Raw genomic sequence first — 6,859 nt, 5'->3', positions numbered from 1 at the left:
AAAGACGTCAGTGAGCTTTCACAAGCACACATATTTCTTCCTTTTTTTAGACCAAGACAGAAGAGCAGCTTTCTTCTCCCCATTTCTGATCTCTTCATCCTATTTGTTCTCACTCCCAAATGGCTGTTTACTCTGAATTAGATGCCAATTACTAAAATCTAGAGGTACTGAAGGAATACCTAGGAGGCAGATGCAGTCTTTTCAACACTTGTGACATCACAGAAGAAGATAAAGCTCTCCAGGTTACAAGAGGTTTTTCTGGCAGTGCCTAATGTTGATGGCACTGAGAATTGCCATGGCCTACCTGTTAAACAGCTTTCCTTACATTTACTAGATTTGATGGTGATGTTTCCTGGTATGTGTCTTGTGGTTCAATGGAAACCTTTATGTACTCCATTTCTCTAAAGCTAAGGACTTCTCTTGGCTTTATTAGTGGTTACATGCACTGAAATCAAAAAGTTAGTCAAGGGGTTGGAATGGGTAGAAAAGACCTTGTAACATGGAGTGGAGGAGATTCTTCTGGATATTAATTTTGTTCCCATGTACATTTAGTGAAATACAGTTCAATTTTGTACGTTTTCTCTGTTTCCCAAAGGCCAGTATTTTCCCTACAGGCCTTCAAATGAATGAATATTGTACTTTAATTTCTTATTGTACATTCCTCAATATGGACCTTCATAAATATTGCTGAATATGTACTCAAAAATTCTGTTTTCCAATTCCATTTTCTGCAATGATTTTGGCAACAAATGTGGACCAGCTATAGAATGAGTGTAACAGTGTAGGTATTGTGTAACTACTTGAAATGTTAAACTCCCAAATCCTTATTTTATCCCCAAATTAAAAGACATCAGTAAAGCAAAGAACAACATGGACGATACAATTCTGTTCCCTAGTCCCATTTAATATCAGTTCTGTATTATCTACTTTACTGTGTTCCCAGGAAGAGACTTGAGGGTGGTGGATGTTTTACCATGATTCATACTTCAGGAATAATAAGATACAAGAGGAAGGACAGGGAGAGGAATGGCATGAGGTCTAGTGAAACCGTAACTTCAATATGTTCATAAGAACAGGACAGAGTCTATTTGGCATTGTCCTTTGTGGATTCTACATTCTTGACTTAGTTGTGCAGAATCCATGTGAAAATTCTAACTAAACACGTAATGGTAGGAGTCACATAGGAAGAAATGTGTGTGTGTGTGTGTGTGTGTGTGTGTGTGTGTGTGTGTGTGTGTATTTTTTTTTCAAAACTAGATAAGATTGATGAAACTAAGAAGTGCATTCTGCCAGGAACGAGATATAGATATTTCCTGAGAGACACAGCTAGAGCATATTATATTCAGAAGTGAATGTATTCTTTTAAAATTATAAAAATAAAAAAGTAAAATTTTCTATTACCCTGCTAACACTGGCACCGCAGGTTCTGAAATTTTCTGCTAGATATCTTTACAGAAACACTTTCTCACTCCTCAGCTGTGCAGTGTTTCGTGCCAAAACATACTTTCCTATACTCAAACCCTCACATAAAAAAACACACAACAAAATAATCTTTGATCTAGGTGATTAGATATAATTGCCCTCTTAAACATACAAAACTGGGTACCATCCATCACTTAGGGTTATTAATAATGACATATAAATACACAGAGCAGAATCTTAAATTCACCTACCATGGCTTGTAATTCTGTCATCTTTGTTTCTCTCTTTTTTCCTCTAATCTCCTCCTCTTACTTCAAACATCTCTCCCGCCCATACCTCCTCCTTCTCCCATGATAACCCTCCTTCTATCATATTCCTGCAACACACATATACTTTACAAATTCAATGGGGAGGTGGTTCTGGTGAAGTAACCTGAATTCTGAGTATAGGACTATGCAGCTGACCTTGTGGCAGTGGAATTAGCATCAAACAGAGATAACTTCAGCGCAAATCACAACATGAACCTTAGTGGCAAACCAGTCAACTGAAAACTGACTCTTGTTGGTCGATTTTGAGATATGATTAGAAGAGTTAAGGTGCTTTCAACCCCATAAGAACAACAATGCCAATGAAACAGACCTTTCTGGCAGTATAACAATATTCAAAGTATGTCCATGAACAGACCTATGGCTCCCACTGCATATGTTGCAGAGGATGGCTTGTTGGGCAAAAAAGGAAGGAGAACCCTTGGTCCTGCCTAGGTTTGACTCCCAGTTCAAGTGAATGTCCAGGGGGGTTATATGAGAAGGGTAATGTACCAGTAAGGAATCTTATAGTCAGGAAAATGGGAAAGGAAATAATATTTTAAATTTAAATTAGAAATATCAAATTAAAAAGCATTAAAATTTGTTATTTTTTTTAAAAAATGAAAGAAATAAAAGAAAAGAAATCTGCAAGCTTATCACACCTATTGACTCAGAATTTTAAAGGGTCACTGTCAGGGAATGGTAGAGTAATACTAGGGGAAAGAATGATATTATGAAGTTTCATCTAGAAGCACTTCTCCCTACCAGATATTAATGCAAGACACAAACTGCATTATTAGAATCTAATGCATGGAGGAGTTACTCTGTGCTGAAGACACAAAACTTGCCTTACCTTTTTACCTAGGACATTTTCCTTTTGGCAAATGGATAAAAGCTATGAGCTCTCAGGAAAAACTATAGTGCCCTTCCCAAAACCTGGCTTTTGGTATAAAGAAAGACAGAAGGCCAGCTTCCTACTCCCCATGTCTGATCACTTCATCCCCTGTGTTCTCCCTCTCAAATGGCTGTTTCCAATGCATTAGAGGCCAATTACTAAACCCTAGAGGTACTGAAGGAATATCTGATAGGCAGTTGCAGTCAGTACAACAATTGTGACATCACAGAAGAAGCGAGGTCTCTCCAGGATACAAGAGATTTTTCAGGGAGGCCTAATGATGATGTCACGGAGAACTGCCATGGCCTACCTGCTAAACAGCTTCCCTCACATTGACCAGATTTGGATTGCCCTTTCCAGGAGTGTCTCCTGTGACACAGTGGAAACCTTTACATATTAAATATCTCTAAAGCTAGAAACTTCTCTTTACTTCATTAGTGGTTACATGCTCTGTTTGGACAAAGTTAGTCAGGGGCTTAGCATGGCTAGAAATGATTTAGGGAAATAGAGTGGAGGAGATTCTTCTAGATAATATTTTATTCCCAGGTTCATTCCTGTGATTCACAGTTCAATATCACAGGTTTTCTCTATTTCCCAAACTCCAGTATTTTGTCTTCAGACCTTACTTTAATGAATATTGTATTTCACTTTCTCATTGTACATTCCATGATAATATACTTTATTAATATTCTTGTATGTGTACTCAAAAATTCTGTTTCCAATTCCTTTTTCAGAAAAGCAAAGGAGAAAATGACTATAGAATATAGTTCTTTAGTACTATTTGGTATCAGTACTACACTATCTACCTTCCTGTGTTCCCATTAGTAGACCTGATGGTCATATGTTTTACCATGATTCTCTGTGAAGGCCAAACATAAGATACTGGAGGATTGGCAGAAAGAAGAACTGCTTTAGGACCAGTGAAATATCAACTTCAGTAATTTCATAAGAACAGGAGGGAGTGTATTTGGCATTGTCATTTCCGAACTCTACATTCTTGACCTAGTTGCTCAGAATCCATGTTACCATTCCACCTTACCACATAGCTGTAGGAGCCACCAAGAGTAAATATATACATCAGTCACCAAAACTGGATAAGATTGATGTAGCTAAAAATTGCATTCTGCCAACAACCTGATATAGATATTTCCGGAGAGACACAGGTAGAATCCAACCGTGTTGTGTCTTCCTTGCCGGCTGACGTGGGCGTGACAAGTGGTGGCCCTGTACGGAGACCCAATAACATACTCGTGAATTTCAGAACCCTTCAGTTCCAGGATGGCGACGTTGGTAAGTTCCCAGTAAGGGACAATAATTTCTCTGGAGGTAAGCAGAGACTATAAAAGCCTTGGTATAGAGGCCGAAAGGTTGTAAGCAGAGAAGATGAAAGCCTTGGTATAGAGACCGAAAGGTTTCTACAGCCATGTTGTTTCCAATGGATCCTTTCTGAGTAAGGCTTGTAATTTCGTTTATTTTTTTCTTTGTGGGGGAAGCCATTTGAGCAGTTAGGACAGGACAGAAGGTACTTGCAGAGCAACAAGAATGTATGTCAGAGGGAAAAAAGGTCTCAAAAGAAAAAAAGAAAAAGAAAAAGAGATAAAAGTCTGGGTCCCTTTGGTGGAACACCATCCAGTTCTTTTCCTCTGTGTCTATTGTCTCTCCTTGGTGCACAAAGTTGTCCATGTATGTCAATTTGGGTCTGGGTTTTGCTTCTCGTTTCTTGAATGTTTTATGTGTCATGTTTAAAAGAAAAGGTTAAAATTTTAAATGCTGGTTGATTCACCCACTGACATAACTTTAGCTCCTTTCAAGAAAGGAGGAAATAAATAAAAAGTTTCAATTGGCCTTTGGAGCCTGCATATGTAGCTAGAAGCCTAAGTCGGCTGGGCAAGCTCCCCAGGGGGCTGGCTAAATGTTTATACTAACTGATCCTAAAGACACCAGGAGCTTCACAGCTTCTAGGGAAATGGAACTGATGGCTGTTTCTCCTAGAAAAATCTTTGACTGTGATTATTGGACTCAACAAGTGACACGGTGTTTCTCTTAAAACTACAGCTAGAAAACATAAAAATGGTGATTTTCTTAATGTGCATGGTCGCTCTGCTTTTCATGCTGCTACTACACCTATAAATAATGCAAAAGTAAAGTGGAAGGATGTCTTAACTGATGAATGGTGTGGCCCGGATCCCATGATTTTGAGATCTAGTATAGCTGTTTGTGTTTTTCCCCAGAATCAAGAAAATCCAATTTGGGTACCTGAGCGTTTGACTTGAAAATTGCCTTCTGCTCTTCCTGAAGATGAGACTACAAACCCTACTATTACTACTGGGAATGGTAATAAAGGTTAATTCACTCACCCTGTGGGCTATTGCCATATCCTGGCCAGTACCCGTGCCACTTCATAGCAATTCTACTGTTTGGAGAATAAGATTGGCAAGCATAATCTCTGGCCTTGGTTTCAATGGGTGCTGTCCAATGAGCAAGGGGCATATACATCCCTGACCCCCTTTGCTAGGTTGATGGGTGAGAACTTCGTGCTGTATAATGTTTCAGCTACCAGTAAAAATGATACCAGTCTGACCAATATTCAATATAATAACCTCTAGGCAAATAATACTGCCACTTGTACTTCAGTACGTGTTAGATCACCTTTTTTTCTTTCTGATAAGCACTAATGTAAGCAGTGGTCCATTAAATTGTAATAGCTCTGATGTAGTCTGCTATTTATCTGAATGCTGGGATGGCACCAGTGACACCACAGTGATGGTTAAGATTCCCTCCTTTGTTCCAATCTCAGTGGAGGCAAACCCAGAGAGCTTCCCTGTTCGTAATTTGCTGAGAGACAGAAGAGATTTTGGAATTACGGCAGCCATAATTTCAGCCATTGTGCTATCTGCTGCAGCTACCAAAGCTGCAATCACTATGACCAATCAAATATCGACTCGTGAGACTGTCAATCAGATTGTAGAAAGAACTGCAGTGGCTCTAGAGATACAAGAAGAATTTCATACCCATTTGTCATCTGGCCTTCTATTAGCCAATCAAAGGATAGATTTAGTTCAAGAACAAATTGAAGCACTGTATCATATGACACAGCTGTCTTGCGTTTCCTCCCTTAGAGGTTTATGCATTACTCCTTTGCAAGCTAACCTTTCTCAGCATTCTCATCAGAGCAAAGAAATCTCGAATTATCTGAAAGGAAACTGGTCCATGAGAGTAGAGCAACTATCAAGACAATTGCTGATGCAGATTGCTGTCCTCAACAGCACTAGGCTAGACCCATCACAGTTGAAGATTAGACCTTATGGATTACCAATGCTTTCTCTCTTTTTAGGAAGTGGGCGGGAATGTTTGCCTGGGGAGCTATTGTCCTCCTGAGATGTGGAGTATGTCTCTGGCTTATTGACCGTTAAAAAGGGAACATGCCAGACACAAAGCGGTTGTTTACCAGGCTATGACCGCTATAGAACATGGTGCTTCTCCTAATATATGGCTGGACTCTTTGAATGATCAAGAGTTGTCCCTAGATAATTTTTGTCACAGTCATGTGGAGTCATTGTATCCAGGGACAGGCAACATTCCTTGAGCTGGGACCATCCCAAGTCACGGGGCCCGGTGGCGATAGGGTAACCCAGCGACGGGTTATGCTGAGTTTGGATGAGAACGAACTAAGACAGGAGCAATGACAAGATTGAGGTGACACCCAGATCTAGACCAGTCATTTTATTAAACAAAAAAGGGGGAGATGTAGGGCACCCTCTAGTGGTGAACAAATGTACTGGACATGTGAGGTTTTTGCACTTGGTGTCAGTTGGCCGTTAATATGCTAATGAGTGGGCGGTACCATGATAGTGAGGTAATTCATTCTCCGCCAATCCCTGGAGGACAAGTAGTGGGTGATAGTGAGGTGATAGTGGGGTGACCCGTGCCTTACCAATCCCTGAGAGATTATTAGCATACTGTTGTGTATATAAGGGGAGCGAATTTGCCGCTCGTGGTCCCCGTGTCAACAATGAAGGTGTCCTGCAGTAAAGGCTGTTGAGAAGAATCCAAAGTGTTGCATCTTCCTTGCTGGATGAGGTGGGCATGAGATATATATATATATATATATATAGATAGATAGATAGATAGATAGATAGATATAGATATAGATATAGATATAGATATAGATATAGATATAGATATAGATATAGATAGATATAGATATAGATAGATATAGATATAGATATAGATATAG

The 6,859-nt window shown here is 39.5% G+C and overlaps 1 long non-coding RNA gene across 1 annotated transcript; it reads left to right on the top strand.

The window, feature by feature from the left end:
- Positions 1-285: 285 nt before the first annotated feature.
- On the top strand, positions 286-4,978 carry LOC134484267 (uncharacterized). The gene is made up of 3 exons (XR_010061680.1): positions 286-355; positions 3,766-3,912; positions 4,854-4,978. It is a non-coding gene; the product is annotated as an uncharacterized LOC134484267 (long non-coding RNA).
- Positions 4,979-6,859: the final 1,881 nt, after the last annotated feature.

The sequence above is a fragment of the Rattus norvegicus genome, chromosome Y (genome assembly GCF_036323735.1).
Source record: "Rattus norvegicus strain BN/NHsdMcwi chromosome Y, GRCr8, whole genome shotgun sequence".
Taxonomy (NCBI): Eukaryota; Metazoa; Chordata; class Mammalia; order Rodentia; family Muridae; genus Rattus; species Rattus norvegicus.
The sequence above is the reverse complement of the archived record's forward strand: the minus strand, read 5'-3'. Positions and strand labels throughout refer to the sequence as shown.